The following is a 20,749-nucleotide window of genomic DNA, read 5'->3' as shown; positions in this document are numbered from 1 at the left end:
GGCCACATATCTGCGGATTATTATTTATTTACTGCATTATTATACCCTCTTATTATACCCTGATGTACCCCGCACAGATAACATGTACCCTGATGTACTCCGCACAGATAACATATGCCCCCACATTATAAATTGAAACACCAGTAAAACCCCAAACAGAACAACTACCAAGCTAGATCTGCGCCCCAAAAGCCAAATGGCGCTCCCTCCCTTCTGAGCCCTGTAGCGTGCCTAAACACCAGTTTACGTCCATAGATATGGCATCGCCATACCCAGGAGAACCCGGTTAATATTTTATGAGGTATTTGTCTTCAGTGGCAGAAACTGGGCATAACATGTAGTGCACTAAAATGGCATATGAGTGGATGGCTGCACATTAACCCTTGCGCGCAACACGATATAGCATGTCGTAGTGTGGGGGGTGATGTATGGAGCGTCTCACGTGAAAAATAAAGCATTTAAAATGGCAAAATCACTGTTTTTTGGTCACCTTAGCTCTACCTAAAAATGTAATAAAAAGTGTTCAAAAAGTTGTATGTACCAAAAAATGGTACCAATAAAAACGACCACTCGTCCCTCAATAAATAAGCCCTCATACCGCTCTATTGACTGAAATATAAAAAAAGTTGTGGCTCTTGGAACGCGGGGAGGAAAAAACTAAAAAGGAAAAGAAAAAAATGGTTCAGTCCAGAAAGGGTTAATTACTTTCTAATGAAAAACATTTATGACCACACGTGAGGTATTGCCGTACTCGGGAGAAATTTCTTTATAAATGTTGGGCAGCTTTTACCCCCTTTATCCTTTGTGAAATTGAAAAAATGCAACATTTTAGTGGAAGAAATGTTGATATTCATTTTCACGGCTTAATTCTAATAAATCCTGCAAAAGATTTGTGGGTTCTAAATGCCCACTATATCCCTAGATAGATTCTTTAAGTGGTGTAATTTCCACTTTTGGGGTGTTTTTTCTCTTTTATTCCTTGAAAAAATTAAAAATGTCTAAGTTTTTTCAGAAAAAAGTAGATTTTCATCTTCACATACTAATTCAAATAAATTTAGCAAAAAAACCTGTGGGTTCAAAATGCTAACTATACCCCTAGATAAATTCCCTGAGGGGTGTAGTTTCCAAAATGAGGTCACTTTTGTTTTTTTTTATTGTTTTGGCCCCACAAGACCTCTTCAAACCTGACATGGTACCTAAAATATATGTTAAAAAAAAAGGAGGCCCCAAAATCCACTAGGTACTCCTTTGCTTCTGAGGCCTGTATTCCAGTAAATTAGTGCACTAGGGCAACATGTGGGATATTTCTAAAAACTGCAGAATCTGGGCAATAAATAATAAGTTACATTTCTCGGGTAAAACCTTCTGTGGTATAGAATTATTTAATTACAAATGAATTTTGTAAAGCAGAGCTCCCTAAGCTGTCAGGAAGCGCCAAGGCACTTCTGGATTCTCCACTCACGTTGGAGGAATTGGAAGAAGCGGTCAAACAGATGGCTAATGATAAGGCACCTGGGGCGGACGGGCTACCAGTTGAAATATATAAAAAATACTCTGAGGTGCTCTTGCCCAAATTATTAGAAGTATTTCATTATTCATGGGATTGTGGTTCTTTGTCGGCTTCTATGCAAGAAGCCATTATAGTGGTCTTGCCAAAACCCGGGAAAGATCCTCAATTAGCTGATTCTTATCGACCGATTTCATTATTAACATCTGACATTAAGATTCTGGCAAAGGCATTAGCCCTGTGGTTGAATGGCGTTATTTCTACCATTATACACCCGGATCAGACCGGTTTTATGCCTGCTAGGTCGACAGCCATGAATTTGAGACGTTTATTTTTAAATCTTCAGCTGAGGGCAGACAATGTAGGCGAAAGAGCAATTTTTTCACTGGACGCTGCCAAAGCGTTTGACAGTGTGGAATGGCAATATCTTTGGTGCACCTTGGAGGCTATGGGTTTTGGACCATCTTTTATAGCATGGATTAAGGTCCTGTATTCTTGCCCTACAGCCAGAATACAGGCAAATGGAGGATTGTCTCCCCGGTTTGCTCTTGAAAGAGGGACTAGACAGGGATGCCCATTATCGCCCCTCCTGTTTGCCGTGGCAGTAGAGCCCTTGGCAGCACGCATACGTCTGTCTGATGATATTAAGGGCTTCTTGTATGGCTCGGTGCAAGAAAAGGTAGCGCTTTATGCAGATGATATGCTTCTATACTTGGGGGATATGGGTGGCTCTCTGGCAGAAACAATATCCCTAATTGAGAAATTTGGGGCATTGTCTGGGTTTAAAATAAATTGGGATAAATCCCATCTGCTCCCTGTGGATTCAAAGTGTTCTATACCAGGGGTGCATGGGGTACCTGTAGGATGCGTTAAACATCTTAAATATTTAGGGATCAAGATCTCGACCTCCCCTTCTGAATATGTTGCTCTCAATTTGCAACCCCTTCTGGTCAAATTTAAAATGAAAATAATGGCTTGGTGTAAATTATATCTGACAGTTGTGGGTAGGGTCAATCTTATTAAGATGATCCTAATGCCACAATTATTGTATATTTTACATAACTCCCCTGTATGGATCTCATTACGCAATTTTTATTACATTAATGCACTTTTTAGGGACCTAATATGGCGGAAGGGTCGCTCAAGAATTAGATTAGAAATTCTACAGCGCGCAAAGCATGACGGCGGTCTGGCCCTACCCAACCCTTGGATATATTTTCTTGCCTCCCAATGTCAGCACTTTAAGGGGTGGGGGGAAATTATATCAAAGGGATCCAATGGATCGATTCTACAGGCACAGTTTGGACCATCTGTTTTATTCTCAGTATTGGAGGCAGGTCACTCTATGTTGGCGGGCAGGAATACGCCCACATATACACTAATGCGTAAAGTATGGGATAAAGTCCGAGCTATTAGAGATATGGGGGTTTGCACAATTTTTACACCTTTATGGGGGAATAAGGCACTTCCGGAATTCTTCTCTCTTCAAGGATTTGAGGGTTGGAAAGCAAAAGGCATCCTTTATGTCTCACAGTTGCTCCAGGAGGATGTATTTAAAACTTATCAACAGATCCAAGAGGAGTTTGAATTATCTCAAAATTCCCTCTATCAATACTTACAGATAAGACATGCTTTTGATGGCCAGAAGAAGGCGGTGGATTTGGCAATACACGCAGATGGGATGTTGTCTGTTTTACATACCGGGAGTGTTACATCGGGGGTTATTTCACATATTTATCAGTTGTTGATCAGTACATTTTTTGATAAATACCCCCTGATGGCTTCTAAAAAATGGGAAAGAGATATGGGTCCCATCTCTGAAGAACAATGGATAGATATTATGAAAGCAGTTCTGAATACTTCTCTTAGTGAGGCTGGGCGCCTTTCTCAATTATATATTATCCATAGAGTATACAGGACTCCTAAATTTATTTTTCATATTGGGGTAAGGAGTGACTCGAAATGCCCCAGATGCGCGGAAGAGGGGGCTGACCATATGCATATGTTGTGGTCCTGTCCACAGTTAACCACGTACTGGATGGATGTACTAAAGGTGATTCAGGAGGCCTATGGACCTGTGTTGCAAGGGACTCCTATGGAATGCGTTTTGGGATGTATTATGGACACCCCAACCTCTACTTTGGAGTGGTTGGCTATTGTAAGGTTGCTATATATATCTAGAAAACTAATTGCCCTACATTGGATACAAGGCGCCCCGCCGACTATGAGCAAATTCATTGCAAAAGTGAATAAAATGATTGTATTGGAAAAGGTTGTCTATGTAAAGCGCAAAACGCTTAAAAAATTTGAATCCATATGGGGACCATGGGTAGGGGTAATGGAATCTGTATTATAAAATTTATTCAGGGACTCTGTATGACTGCCAGCCTTTACACGGTATTGGGGTTATGTATATAGATGTGGGATAAGGAGAAGGGGGGAAATAGAGAGGATTAAATATCTGCCATATATTATATCTGTTTTGTATTATACATGCTTGTACATGATTAAGCTACTTGACATTTGGAAAATGATCTGTCCCATGTACCTTGTATTTTGTAAATAATGTATTCGATATTTGGTACAATTTCTATTTCATATACTATCTAATTTGGAATTTTGTGACGGTGCCTGGGGGGAGGGTTTTGGATAGGGTTTGTTTAGTATGTTTTGTACTATATAATTTTGAAACTTCAATAAAAAAATTATCTGATTTTAAAAAAAACAAATGAATTTTGTAAAAAAAAAAATGAAATTTGTAACTTTCACCTCTACTTTGCTTTAATTCCTGTGAAACGCCTAAAGGGTTAAAACACTTTCTGAATGCTGTTTTGAGTACTTTGAGGGGTGCAGTTTTCAAAATGGGGTGATTTATGGGGACTGCCTAATATATAAGGCCCTCAAAGCCACTTCAGAACTGAACTGGTCCTTGTAAAAATCGCCTTTTGAAATTTTCTTGAAAATATGAGAAATCGCTGCTAAAGTTTTAAGTCTTGTAATGTCCTAGAAAAATAAAAGAATGTTCAAAAAATGATGCCAAACTAAAGTAGACATATGGGAAATGTTAACCAGTGACTATTTTGTGTGGTATTACTATCTGTTTTACAAGCAGATACATTTAAATTTAGAAAAATGCAAATTTTCTTCAAATCTTGGTGTTTTTTACAAATAAATATTACATTTATCTACCAAATTTTTTCCCTAACATAAAGTACAATATGTCACGAGAAAACAATCTCAGAATCACTTGGATAGGCAAAAGCATTCTGGAGTTATTACCACATAAAGGGACACATGTCAGATTTGAAAAATCGGCTTCGTCCTGAAGGCCAAAACAGGCTCAGTCCTGAAGGGGTTAAGGATAATTGGTGTTGAAAAAAATCTTTGTATACTAAACCGCCATTTGATTAACATGGAATGTGATGGGGGAGGGACCCGTTGGTATGGACAGTTAGGTGTCATCTGTAAAAGCCGTGAACATTGACAGGTATTATTAATTATTAGACCATATTAAATTCTGCCGATAATTTCATAGATTCTTTTACTAATAATGGAACATTAATTCTTTTTTTATGTTCAGACCTTTAGGAAACCTGTTTTTTAGTGTAAATATCCAGTATGCTTCTCGTGATAAGATTTTATGTTTGATGTTCCCCCCTCTGGTTGGAGTTTTGACTTTTTCTATGGCATAACATCTCAGACTTATAATTGATCTATTATGGAAGGTTATGAAAAGTTTTGCAACATTAGTGATGTTAGTGAGGTTAGGATTTCTTATATAGCCCAAATGTTCTAGTATCCTAGCTTTAAATTTTCGGCTGGTGCAACCTACATACATTAGATTGCATTTGATGCACTCCACAATGTATATTACTGCCTCACTGTTGCAATTAATGTAAGTTTGAATTGAAAAATTTGTATTGTTATCTGAATCTCTGAAGTTCTTAGTAGGCTTAGCATATGAACAGATTTTACATGGATGCGATCCGCATTTAAAGAAACCCGTATATTGAAGCCATGTCAGTTTGGGAATGTTTGAGGAAAATATAGAAAGAGACAACAGGTCACCTAAGGAAGGAGCTTTTCTGGATACAACACGGCAACCATCTTTCAAAATATCTGACAGGGCCTCGTCTTCCATTAGGATGGCTACATTTTTATGGACGATTTTCTTGATTTCATTAAACTGACTACTGTGTTGTAACACCAAAGTAGGTACGTTTAGACCAGTATTTTTATTATTAGGTTTTGCCTCTAGAAGTAGATCTCGGGGCTTTTTTTCTACAATGGAGGTTGCTCTTTTGAGGGTCCATTCTGCATACCCTCTTTTGCGTAGTCTCCTACAAATTTGCTGTTGTTCCACCCGGTAATTGGGGTCATTACTACAATTTCTTTTTGCTCTGTACATTTCTCCCACTGGGATTGATGAGATGGTTTGTCTAGGGTGACCGCTTGTAGCATGCAAGATAGTGTTCCCTGAAATCGGCTTACGATATGTTTTAGTGTTGATTATTTCCCCTGCATGTCCTTTGAGTTCTAGGTCCAGAAACTGGATAGTATCTTTTTGTGAAGAATAGGTAAATTTCAAGTTGAGTTGGTTATTAAGATAATTGATGAAATTTGGGATATCTGACATATTGCCTTCCCATATAAATAGCAGGTCGTCTATATACCTTGCATACCAGTTAATAGATCTGCCAAAAGGATTATCACTAGAAAAAATGAAAAGTTCCTCCCACAACGCCATCACAAGATTTGCCAGAGAAGGGGAGAATTTAGCTCCCATTGATACTCACTTAAGTTGTAGGTAAAACAACCCATCGAACTGGAAGAAATTGTGTGTCATCAGGAAGACAAGGACCTCTAGTGTATATGATTGTAGCTCATAGCTGTAAGTGCTGTGTTTAAAAATATGATATTCTAGTGCCCTATGGGCTATTTCGTGTGGAATGCTGGTATAAAGTGAGGTCACATCACAGCTCAGCCATGCAAATTTATTTTCCCATCTTTTTTTGTGAAATGAGCATAAAACATCTCTGGTGTCACGTAAATGGCCCAGGGTTCTTAATGCAAGTTGTTGTAACAAGGAGTCTAGCCATTCAGATAGTTTTTCTGTGAATGATCCTATCCCTGACACTATGGGGCGCATAGGTGGGGGGGTTTATGCCTTTATGTGTCTTGGTCAATGCGTGCATGATTGGAATTGAGGGACATTGGACCATAATATATTCTGCTTGCTTACTTGTTAATACGCCACTACCTAAACCATCGTTTATCAGTTTGTTGAGCTTTTTTTGGAACATAGATGTTGGATTGCACGTTAGTTTTTTATATGTGTCTGTATCTGCTATGAGTTTCAAAATTTGGGTCTTATACATTTCCCTATCTAACACAGTGATACTGCCCCCTTTTCCCGACATCTTAATAATGATATCCTTATTATTTTTTAACGATTTTATTTGCCATATTCAGCTCTTTAGAGATATTACAATTCTTATTACAACACTACGAATTTTTGGATAGTTGCTGGAGATCCTTTTCAATTGCCCATTGAAATCTGTCCATAGAGTCTATCCTGGATACCAGAGGATGGAAGCTTGGATTTTTTGTGACAAAGTCCGGGGAAAAATGAATATTTCTTGTAGGAAGTTCTGGTTTCAGACTCTCTAAGCATTGGATTGCCCTATGTTCCTCAAACGATAGTAATCTATGGTCGTGGATATTTGTATTGTGTTCTTTGAGATTATAATCTTCGGAGTCTGTTGTCATTTGGGAGCGTGTTGTAGAAATGCCTCTTTACTGTTAAATTCCTTACAAATCGATTAATGTCCAGAAGTGTGTTGAAAGTATTGAACGTACGATTAGGGGCAAAATTGAGGCCCAACAAAAGAACCTTGACTTGTGTGGAGTTAGTTCGGATGAGGAAAGGTTGATCACATTAATGCTGGGTGTGGGTTCCTGCGGTTCCGTAGGCGACGGTTTTGTTCCTGGTCTGTTTGGGTGATGTTTCCTACCGCCTCTCCTTCCCCGTTTTTTTACTTCCTTGACTTGCTGACTGATTGGTATCCTTGGGAATATAGGATCCTAGAGTTATCACTATCTGAGGCTTCATTTATTCCTTCGATTGAATCAGGTTCAGAGGAGCTAAAACGGACTCTGTTCAGACTGCTGCCGGATCTTCTCTCTTGTCTGCGATTTTTTAAGATGGGTCTGATTTTGTTGTGTACTTTGTCTCTTTTATTCCAATCATACACCTCCTTGTTTGCATAGTCCCTGAGGTCTCGTTGGAATTTATTTTTCTCAGTTTCAGCTATGGATTTATTTAATTTTTCCAAGTGTAGAGAAGTACGTTGTTCCAGTATAGTAAAGTCGGGTGAGCTGGAGGAAGCATTAATTTGTTCTTTTAGAGCGGAAATGTCAGTTTCCAATTTCTGTCAATTTGGCCTCCTCTTGTCTGGTAATTAGTTCCATTAGTTTTATAGAACATTCTGTTAATATAAAATTCCAGTGTGTGCTGAATTCTTCAGAGTAGGTAAAAGTAGAACTTTTTCTTAAACGTAGACCCCTTGGGATCATTTGTTTTGTAATATAATTACGTAAAGTCGTCAGGTCCCACCATATCTTAGCCTCCTGTACTGATAGTTTCTCTAGATCACGGAACATTTCCTGTAATGCACGATCACCTCCTTCTGGAGTATCATAATTGCCAAACACTTGGGCGGCCATTTCCACTCTGGAACATCGTGTATCTTGAGACATGGTTATTACTTGTTGTATATATATATACAGTGAAGGAAATAAGTATTTGATCCCTTGCTGATTTTGTAAGTTTGCCCACTGTCAAAGACATGAACAGTCTAGAATTTTTAGGCTAGGTTAATTTTATCAGTGAGAGATAGATTATATTTAAAAAAAAAAAACAGAAAATCACATTGTCAAAATTAGATATATTTATTTGCATTGTGCACAGAGAAATAAGTATTTGATCCCCTACCAACCATTAAGAGTTCAGCCTTCTCCAGACCAGTTACATGCTCCAAATCAACTTGGTGCCTGCATTAAGACAGCTGTCTTAAATGGTCACCTGTATAAAAGACTCCTGTCCACAGACTCAATTAAACAGTCTGACTCTAACCTCTACAACATGGGCAAGACCAAAGAGCTTTCTAAGGATGTCAGGGACAAGATCATAGACCTGCACAAGGCTGGAATGGGCTACAAAACCATAAATAAGACGCTGGGTGAGAAGGAGACAACTGTTGGTGCAATAGTAAGAAAATGGAAGACATTCAAAATGACTTTCAATCGACATCGATCTGGGGCAACATGCAAAATCTCACCTCGTGGGGTATCCTTGATCCTGAGGAAGGTGAGAGCTCAGCCGAAAACTACACCAAGAAAACCATTGGTAACACATTACGCCGTAATGGATTAAAATCCTGCAGTGCCCGCAAGGTCCCCCTGCTCAAGAAGGCACATGTACAGGCCCGTCTGAAGTTTGCAAATTAACATCTGGATGATTCTGAGAGTGATTGGGAGAAGGTGCTGTGGTCAGATGAGACTAAAATTGAGCTCTTTGGCATTAACTCAACTCGCCGTGTTTGGAGGAAGAGAAATGCTGCCTATGACCCAAAGAACACCGTCCCCACTGTCAAGCATGGAGGTGGAAACATTATGTTTTGGGGATGTTTCTCTGCTTAGGGCACAGGACTACTTCACCGCATCAATGGGAGAATGGATGGAGCCATGTACCGTCAAATCCTGAGTGACAACCTCCTTCCCTCCACCAGGACATTAAAAATGGCTCGTGGCTGGGTCTTCCAGCACGACAATGACCCGAAACATACAGCCAAGGCAACAAAGGAATGGCTCAAAAAGAAGCACATTAAGGTCATGGAGTGGCCTAGCCAGTCTCCAGACTTTAATCCCATCAAAAACTTATGGAGGGAGCTGAAGATCCGAGTTGCCAAGCGACAGCCTCGAAATCTTAATGATTTACAGATGATCTGCAAAGAGGAGTCGGCCAAAATTCCATCTAACATGTGTGCAAACCTCATCATCAACTACAAAAAATGTCTGACTGCTTTGCTTGCCAACAAGGGTTTTGCCACCAAGTATTAAGTCTTGTTTGCCAAAGGGATCAAATACTTATTTCTCTGTGCACAATGCAAATAAATATATATAATTTTGACAATGAGATTTTCTGTTTTTTTTCATATAATCTATCTCTCACTGGTAAAATTAACCTAGCCTAAAAATTCTAGACTGTTCATGTCTTTGACAGTGGGCAAACTTACAAAATCAGCAAGGGATCAAATACTTATTTCCTTCACTGTATATATATATATATATATAACCGAAATTCCAGTTAAGTTTTAAAAATTTGTATTTTAAAGCCAGAAGAAAAAATATATATATAAAGAAAAATTGTTGTACTTTAATAACTCTGTGAGTATATTAGTATGTTATAGAACTCTTTAACATTCGGGATATGGTCAAAATACAATTGTGCTTTTGTATTGTGAACCCTATATAACGGGCAGTAGGTGTGCACGGATGGATGCAGCCGTATAGCTATACAAACAAACAGTGGGAGGGATCCTCCAGCTCACCTTGATGCAAGTTTTAGACAGAAGAAAAATGGGCAAAAGTAGATGGTCCAGCGCAGTCAAGTTTAAAACAGAACGTAGTTCCAATTTTATTTGGATGGTTAAAACAAGATCATTCCCGAATGCAAGAGTGAAAATGTAGGTAAAGTGCCTACGCGTTTCAGATGTATACCACGTTCTTCCTCATGGCTTTAATGCTAACAACTATTTGTCAGAACGAGGTTTATATCCGTTGCCAACAGGTGAAAATTAGTGCTGTCACAGCAAGGTGGTGCTGTCCAGAGTAGTGTTGAACTAAGGAGACGCCTTAGGAACATCGGCAGTCTATAAATAAAAACTATCCAGCACAGTGGAGCTGTCCATCAAAAGTGGTGCTGAAACAGAGAGTCGGTGATAGAACATCACTGCTCTAATAGTAAGTTGTGTACTTACAGCATTGTTTGATAGATAGTTATCAATGATAGGATGAGGGATAACAATGATCCAATTTTATCCATGAGTAGTGGATAGAGTATTAATGCTTATTTTTGTTTATTAGGCTGTCGGATATGAACCTCTGCAATACTCACATCGAGATATTAAAACATAAATAGACGCTAAAAAATACATCATTTAAACAGTTTAAGACAATACATGAACTGGAAAAAAGGGAATTATATACTGGTTTTTAAAGGTAATTGGTGTTGAAAAAAATCTTTGTATACTAAAGCGCCATTTCATTAAAAAGGAATGTGATGGTGGAGGGACCCGTTGGTATGGACAGTTAGGTGTCATCTGTAAAAGCCGTGAGCATTGACAGGTATTATTAATTATTAGACCATATTAAATTCTGCCGATAATTTCATAGATTCTTTCACTAATAATGGAACATTAATTCTTTTTTTATCACAACTTTTTTTATTTTCACAATCCTGACCCTTATGTAGCGTCTCTGTGATATTTACAGCAAGGCAAGCGTAATCTCGTTTTAAATGACAGGTTACATCGTACAGGTCTTTACCACTTTGGAATTTTTCTCAGACCCTCTCTCTTTCTCCACCATTACATGATCCACTGAAACCAAATATCACAAATTCTCGTCTGTGGATCTTGTCCCCTATATTGGTGGACAGGTAAATTCCCAGACGAGCCACACCACAGAATAATAAGCCACAAAAGGTTAATCTGTACAAACCATCTAGTCAGGCGGGGTATTAACCTACTGGCTTTACTGGCATAGCTTATACTCCACCCTTTGCCACCCAAACAAGCCCAAGTTGTCCTTTAAAACAGAGAACAAATCCTCATCCGTCAACACATTTGTGCTTGAGTACGCAGCCAAACATGAAGGTGACTCACCACTCACAGGAATCCTGGCATCACCCAAGGGTGCCTCCAAGATTGTTCCAGCAGCTGGACGACCAGTCTCTTGACCGTGATCAGCTGCAGATCCCAATGATGCAATAGGAGGCAGTCTTCGTCCGTATCCTATGACAACGGTCTCTCCCACCAGCAGCAAGGAGGGGGCAATAAACTCCTTTTGGAGTCTACACCTGTCTCACCACTGATGCTACTGACTGCCCTCCATAGTCTGCCTGTACATTATAACCACAGGACTGCTCCTCCCACCACACCTCGTGCCATCCATGCCCCTACTGCTTCCTCTGGGGTAGAGCAGAACCCTGCCTCATGGACCTGTTAGATGAGGGTGCAGTACAAGGACTGACTCCTCCGTCCTCTACACCAGCGCTGTCCCACATCCCTGGACCACTTTACTGCAAGCCGGGAACTTCCGGCCATGCCACATGCAGGGAAGGGGTGGGGGGGGGGGGTGGAGGAACTATTTTTAGAGCATAACACTTCCCTCTAAAAAGCATGGGACAACAATAACAGTCCATAAGCTTTTGGAAAGGGCTCTTCAGCTCCTTTGCTTTGGGAAAATAGTTACTAGCTGCCAGACTCCAGCCATCCCTTAATAAGTGGATTGCATCCACTCCACCACCGAGGACCCTGTGTGGTAACAATCCTGAATCTTTTTCGAGAACTGTTGCCTACTAGGCACAGGTAACCCTTTATAACGACTCAGAAAAAATAATTGTGTTAACCATTTAAGATTACATTGATAATAAACATTAATTTAAACTATATAAACAATATACCCATAAGCTCCATAATTCCAGGCACCCAAGGGGCCTTACAATAGAATACACTTGTTATGCTACTTTTGACCATAAAACGGGGTTTTGCCATACAGCACAGGCAAGGGGGGACATGTTATTTTGTTTCATTTTTGAGGGGTTAACCCGACGGAAACCTCCGACGGAATCCCTCAACGGAAGGGCAGCGGTGATGTGAACAGGTCCTTAGTGTCGTCTTTTTCTTTATTTTCTATTTGTACATTATACCTGAGATAAATAATTATGGCCCTAGTGTGTTATACATATAAGTGTCTATAACATGTATCAGGAACATATTATCACACCTTTGATTCTTTACAGATTGACTGATCCCAGTGAGAAGAAGGAACATGACATATAATCCTGTCAGCAGAAAGAAAGGAATCACAAGACAGGTAATTAATATTTATATTAATTACTGATAACACTCAGGCTAGATATGAGTTCTAGACCCGCAGAGGTGTGATAGTATCTTCCTGGTACATCAGAATATATTTGTTTTTAACATGTATATCTTCTATAGACAATATCTAGTATAACACAACCATATCTCAGGTACAGAGGTGAGGAACATCTCTGTTCTTTACCCTCTGTTTTGTAGTCAGGACTCCCCTTTTATTTTTAATATAATTTTTAATAGCTATTCAGTCTTAGATTAACCCTCTCAGGACCAGAATTATTGTTCAATTATTAGTAAAAGAATCTATGAAATTATCGGCAGAATTTAATATAGTCTAATAATTAATAATACCTGTCAATGTTCACGGCCTTTACAGATGACACCTAACTGTCCGTACCAACGGGTCCCTCCACCATCACATTCCTTATTAATCAAATGGCGGTTTATTATACAAAGATTTTTTTCAACACCAATTACACTTAAAGACCAGTATATAATTCCCTTTTTTCCAGTTCATGTATTCATGTATTGTATTAAACTGTTTAAATGATGTATTTTTTAGCGTCTATTTATGTTTTAATATCTCGATTTGAGTATTGCAGAGGTTCATATCCGACAGCCTCATAAACAAAAATAAGCATTAATACTCTATCCACTACTCAAGGGTAAAATTGGATCATTGTTATCCTCATCCTATCATTGATAACTATCTAACAAACAATGCTGTAAGTACACAACTTACTATTAGAGCAGTGATGTTCTATCACCGACTCTGTGTGTGTTTCAGCACCACTTTTGCTGGACAGCTCCACTGTGCTGGATAGCTTTTAGGAAGGACGTGGTATACGTCTGAAACGCGTAGGCACTTTGGAACTACGCTCTGTTTTAAACTTGACTACGCTGGACCATCTACTTTTGTCCATTTTTCTAATGTATTTGACCTTGCATTGTTACTGGCAGTATGATGACAAGAAACCCAGGTTTGATGCAGGTTTCTTTTAGTAGGCCGGTAATGTTTGCAAAACGACCAAAAGGAAATACAAAAAACTGTTCTTAGCAGAGAGGCACAGTCACTTAAAATATTACACAAAGTGGCCCCAATTTCAGGCAATGCAGGAAATTGGGTTTTACCAGCTTGGTTTCCTTGGGACAGAGCTCGGACTCTTCCCTGATACAGGGGTAACCCATCGTCTCAGCAACTAAATAACAGGGAGGCTTCACGCAACTTCCACTTGTTACATCCAATGCTGCCTCTTTCACAGCAATCATCTGTGGGGAGGTTCCTGCACTCCACCGCCACGGCAATGGGCCCTTCTCTGGCTTCAGGGCCTACTCAGCCCTGTTGGTACAATAGTTGCTGATTTATGGGTCGCAGCCCTTGCACCTGAACCCATTAGGTGGGATCAGTCGCCTTTTATCAAATTTAAAAACAGCCTTTTGTGAGTTATTCAATGTTCCGACACTGATTACATGCCCATACTACACTGTTTTTGCACACTAAAGTAAATGTTAAAGACAGTGCCCGAGCCGGTATTCCCGGTGCCTGCAATAAACAGGGTCAGCCACCATTGTCTGAACAGTGTTACATAGCAGTGAGCTTTGCTGATGTGAGCATCTGCACAGCTCAGAACATGTAAGCACAGGTCCTGTGACTAAAACAACACATACAAATGCTTCCTGGCCACTAGGTGGCAGCATCGCAATGGAAGTATATATGCATATAGTGACCGCTCATCTCCGCTCAAAAGAAAAATTAACGGGACGGCAGGCGGGACAACATTTTTCAAGGCATAAAATGACTTCCCTGCTTATCCCACTATATAAACATCCCCTTAACTCCACCCCCAATGCTCACAACCCCCTAGCACAATTCCTGACTCAAACCCACCCACCAACCTATAACCAAAATACCCCTCTAAATGACCCCTTGCATGCCCAGACCCGTCATGACCGCCCTCTGCCCAGCTCTGCTTAGCTCTGGGCTCACATGACGGTACAAGGGCGACAAGGGGCCACACAAACACCCTCCTATCTAATAAATATACAACGACACAATTAAAATTGGAAGGTGCTTGTCACAGCTTTATTAGATGATTTATTTTACAGAACCTGAGAATATATAAAAAACAAGTATAAACATATCATAAACATAATTAACATATTAATATTATGTGGCTAAGTTCTTGACAACCTCCAAAACATAAATAAAGCAATACCCTTAAACCACTAGCCGTGACCATATAAGCTACAGTGGCGTCACCACGAGTATGCTAAAGCACCACGCTTCCCAGGGTCCGCCCCTTAGAGAAGCCCAAATCCATAGCTTTAAAATAAAACCAATATATTGCGTCAAAGACAGCAATATATAAAAACATAAATAGCGTTGCCAAGGACCCGCCACAGCATGAAAACTTGACTCCTTAAATTTTCATGCGCCGCCACATTTGGAAACCCAACTCCAGGCCTTCTTGGAGGCCAAAATTAAAAACATCCAGGCCCACATCCGTTAAGTGAACCCCATCCTTTCCAATGTACGCGCCCGATCCTCCAACAGTCGGTGATGAACTAACAACCCACCATTTAGGCGAATAAACTTGGCCACTGTCTTATTAATCTTAACTCTGGTCCTATTCAGCGCCGACACTGACTGCGCATTGCACCATTTTACCCACTGTACAATTTTGGACCAGATAATCAAAAGCCCAGGATGGGTGTCTACAAAACATAAGAAGTCCCTCTTAATGGTCTTAATGAGGTTCCGCATGGGATAACTCCCGATGTCATTACCCCCTGCATGAATTATCAAGATGTCAGGTAGACCCCAGGACCTAACCGCATCCTGAAACAAAGGCCTTACCTGATCCCAGGTCAGGCCACAAACTCCGAACCAGTGTACCTCCACCTCATCCGGATCTAAACCCAAATACCTACCATTCGGACGCACACGGGCACTCCTTTCAGCCCAGTAAATATAGGAATGGCCAAGAAGCCAAACCACACATTTTGCAGAACCTGAAAGCAACAGAAAATGAGTCACACAGAAAAAGAATGACATCCCCCCCACACAAAATAAACCCAAGATAAAGAAATCAACATTCCAGCAAATGCAGCCTAACATAGGAACGAAAGCGGCTGGACTCCAAGCGGCCAATCCTCTTAACTGAAGCAGTGTCGAGCCCAAAACGAGAAGCCTCAGTAGCAGCTCCAATCCTAAAAGAACGAGAGCTGTAATCCAGATGTGAAAGGCCCAACCCTTGTACGCATTTCTTAAAGACAGCAATAAATTGATATCTGGACAACGCTGAACCATCCGCAAGCACCAGCAAAGAGGAAAATCCCTGAGGACACACAGCCATGAAATGCAGAAAACACCCCACTGGGCACGATTCCCCCTCATGAATTTAAGTCAAACAAATCTCAAAACCTTTTCCATTCCTGTCAGTTTTTGAATGATACAACATTATTCTCAACACACTATCCTGAAAAAAACACATCGGTTACTTGAATACCGCCCTGCACCCGTTTTGAGGGACTAACCAAAATACGCCAACCCTAAAAGTCCCATAGAAAGCCCAAGAGAAAGCCAATTGAAACAACAACCTCTCATAATCTGAATGGGATATCCTGTGCAACTGAGAATAAAGTCCCTCCAACATTGCAAAAGACACGGGCCCACGCTTATCCTGCCCGACATGCCCTTTTTGAAAACCCTGCAGAGCCCGCCGTATCAAGAAATGCTTAGTAACATCCGTACAACCAATTAACTTAAAGAAAAAGGGAAGTACCGCTATCGACTTAACAACAGAGGAAGCTGAAGATCCACTCTGCATAAGAGATAACAAAAAACAAAACATCCCCTCTAAGGCACTAAAAGGACTCCCTTGACTACACCACGAATCCTCCAGCTGGAACCATCTCACCCAGATCGTGGTATAAGCATCCCACGTAGCAGGGGCCAGCGAACGCTTCGCCCACCATATCAGACGAGCGACACCACCCTCCAAAGGTGCTCGGGGCAATAAACCAGATCCCTCTCCGCCTCTGGAGCTAGCCAACGGAAACTATCCCATTGCAATCGAGATAAAGCATTTGCAATGTCATTGGAAACTCCAGGAACATGATGAGCCCTAAATAGAATGTTCCATCTCAAACACAGCAGGACCAACTGGCGTAGCACTGTGATTACCGGGGGGGAATTGGCGGACAAACTATTAATAGCGCACACGACCACCATGTTATCACAGTGAAAAACCATAGACCGATTGGACAAAAGCTGTCCCCAAATTTCCACTGCAACAAGAATGGGAAACAACTCCAGAAAACAAAGATTACCCATCAAACCACACTCCCTCCACTCTAGTGGCCAAGTACCAACACACCATTTTCCCTGAAAATACGCCCCGAAACCGATAGAAGCGGAAGCATCAGTACACAATTGCATCTCCACATTCGAAACTCCCTCTGCAATCCATAATGATCGCCGTTATATTCTACCAAAAAGGAATCCCAAACCCTCAAATCCGCCTTATGCTCCTTGCCAAGGCGAATAAAATAGTGGGGACATCTAACACCAGCAGTTGCTTGTGCTAAGCGCCTACAAAAAACATGGCCCATGGGCATAATTCTACAGGCAAAATTGAGTTTCCTCAATAAAGATTGCAGGAGCCGCAGGGTGATTTTTGTTCTCACCAGAGCCTCCTGCACCGTTGCTCGCAGATGAATAAGTTTTGCCTCTGGCAACCTACATTCCATTGCCTGGGAATCAATTTCAATTCCCAAAAAACAGATCGTAGTGGTTGATCCTTCGGTTTTTTCAAACGCCAACGGAACCCCAAAGTCAACAAAAACATCCATCATTGCCCATAACAATATTGCACACGACGGCCGAGCCGCAGGGCCCACACAAAAGAAGTCATCCAAATAATGAATAACTGCTTTAGAGCCGGCTCGTTCATGGACCACCCACTCCAAAAACGTGCTGAAGGCTTCGAAATAGGCACAAGAAATAGAGCACCCCATAGGAAGGCACCTATCAATATAAAAAAGGCCATCAAACGAGCACCCCAGCAAGTGCATGGATTCTGGGTGCACCGGCAAAAGGCGAAATGCAGACTCCACATCCACCTTAGCCATAAGCGCCCCTTGCCCCGCCGTCCTAACCAAATGAACCGCCTCATTAAATGACGTACCGAACGCAGATTATTAGCCATCAAAACACCCACCCCCGGGGAGAACGGAATCCTAAATCCGTCCCCAAAACCGTTCAATAACAGCTGCGCCCTCTCATTGTCGGGGTACCTCTTTAGCCAAGGCGTCATAGCGTCGAGGTTTACTGGACTCACCTCCTTTAGCAGAACCATCCCCTGGCTTCGCTGTGCCTCCTCGTGCCCGCTTAAAACACTTGAAGATGGGGTGGTTACCACCCCCACACCCGGCACATTTGTATCTATAGACACAATTAGTTCCCCATTTACAGGTGCTCTCGTTGTAGAGTCAGCAGACCCCTTTCTTAAAACTCCCCGACGAACCCGCTGATCTAGACCCGCCGGGTGACGACTGAAAGGGGTTATGCAAACTCGCGACTTCAACATGACCCCCCTGACCAGCCCCCTTTGGTGTAGTCATAAGGTGCAGCCAAAAGCTTATGTCCTTATGATCCCACCGCAGGGATGACTGAACCGCCATACGCTGACGAAACTGCTCATCATATTTAAGCCAAGCAGTACCCTCATACGTTCTATAAGCCTCCCAAATAGAATTCAAGTAATAAAATAAACCGGAACAATGTTCTGGGCATTTCTCCCCTATAACGCTAGCCATGATGGAAAAAGCTTGTAGCCAATTCCCAAATGTGCGCGGAATCAGCCTATACCGTCTTCTCTCATCATCCTCCTCCTTACAATGTTCCTTGCCCTTTTCCCACCGTTCCACACTAAATCGCTCCAACGGCAATAAAGTAAAAATATCCAAATTCTCCCTTTTCCAAATATTTTCACTGAGCTCTGGCTTTAAGTGGGTCCCTAATGGTCCTTCAAAGCGAATGTACATGCTCCCCTTTGCAGTATCCGAAACTGGCAAGGGCTTATTAGCCCCATCTACCTTCTCTGTCTGGACCCCGGCATCTAAGGCGTTAAATGACGAAGAGCCTGCCTCAGCACTCGCAGTACTCTCCCTACGAGCACCCCCCTCTAACTGTCCCTGCACTGACCAAGCTCCAACGGGACCTGCTAGCTGTGACCCACGAGAAGTATCAACTGAAGCTAACAACTGACGTAACCCATCTAACAAATTTCCCCAAACTCCACTCGTGACTGACAAATACCCCGTAGAACCGCAACCTACAGGTACTTGCCCCACTAGACTACTCTCATGACCTGCCTAAGTAGAGTCGTGTGTTAGTGAACCTTCACTTATCCCTTCCTATCCCTCCACTCCCACCTTTTAGAAAAGACACGTGACACCGAGGTTGGATGTGAAATGGCCACAGCAGCCGTTTATTAATTTCACAGTTTTATAAAATACCATTTAAATCCGAAACATTCGGATAACTAATTAGGAATCCAACCAGAGAATTCCTTCTAATAATTCACATGACCCAACATGGGTCAGAATCATAAATAACAATTTAACGTTAACATTAATCCGAGCAGGGGAAGTCCTTGAAGCCATTTTAGATATTCCTTTTTAAACACCCCGAGTTAGCCATCTGCAACCACCACCAACCAATTACCTCCAGCCGTAAACCAGCTCGGAGGCACCGCTCACCTCTGCAGATGGCTCCAACCACCAGAAGACCACTTCAAAGGGATAACATCCGATGGAGTCTTCAACCATTTACCTTTTTTGGGGGACGCATACCCCCGATGCGACCCCCCCACCATTTTGTACTGACTGACCTCAAGGACTCCCCCCGCCAGCTGCTATGACACCTGGACTTACTCCGAATGAAAATAAAAACAACATGTTAGATAAGCACACAGTAAAAGCAAAACACTCATAGACGTACTCACATAAAGACCACAAGGGATCAACAAACAAAGGGCGGGAGGGTGGGAGCTTATACTAGTATGTGTTACTCCTCCCGCTGCTTCCGGCTCAATGCCGAAAGCAGCGGGAAACCTGGTAACGGCCCCCTAACTCCTCCCTCCTCTCATCCTCCACCCCCTACCTCTCCCTCATAGTTAACCCTTTCCCTACTAGGTCCGTCATGGAGGCTTCCCTCCTAAGCCTTGCAGTCTGCGTCCAGCCTCTTCTTGACCTGCCTAAGTAGAGTCGTGTGTTAGTGAACCTTCACTTATCCCTTCCTATCCCTCCACCCCCACCTTTTAGAAAAGACACGTGACACCGAGGTTGGATATGAAATGGCCACAGCAGCCGTTTAATAATTTCACAGTTTTATAAAATACCATTTAAATCCGAAACATTCGGATAACTAATTAGGAATCCAACCAGAGAATTCCTTCTAATAATTCACATGACCCAACATGGGTCAGAATCATAAATAACAATTTAACGTTAACATTAATCCGAGCAGGGGAAGTCCTTGAAGCCATTTTAGATATTCCTTTTTAAACACCCCGAGTTAGCCATCTGCAACCACCACCAACCAATTACCTCCAGCCGTAAACCAGCTCGAAGGCACCGCTCACCTCTGCAGATGGCTCCAACCACCAGAAGACCACTTCAAAGGGATAACACCCGATGAAGTCTTCAACCATGTACCTTTTTTGGGGGACGCATACCCCCGATGCGACCCCCCCACCATTTTGTACTGACTGACCTCAAGGACTCCCCCCGCCACAGCGAAACAGGCCTTGACCACCTTAAGCCTGTGAGTTCCGCCACACCACCACCGCCCTTTCAATTCCCTCTGCTATTGCCAGGCTCCACAGATTGATCCCAACCTCGGTCAAATGAACCCCATCACTCCTCCAGTAGTTCCCCACTCCTAACTCCAAATCCCTGTGCCGCACGCAAATGCCCCCATTTTTGGCTACAAAACGGGACACCGCCCGATTAACTTTAATGCGAGCCTTATTGACTCGTTCCACTGACCTAGCCAGTCGCCAATGTTTCC

This window comes from Rhinoderma darwinii, unplaced genomic scaffold, assembly GCF_050947455.1.
Source record: "Rhinoderma darwinii isolate aRhiDar2 unplaced genomic scaffold, aRhiDar2.hap1 Scaffold_68, whole genome shotgun sequence".
Lineage (NCBI taxonomy): Eukaryota > Metazoa > Chordata > Amphibia > Anura > Rhinodermatidae > Rhinoderma > Rhinoderma darwinii.
This window is presented reverse-complemented; position numbering follows the sequence as displayed.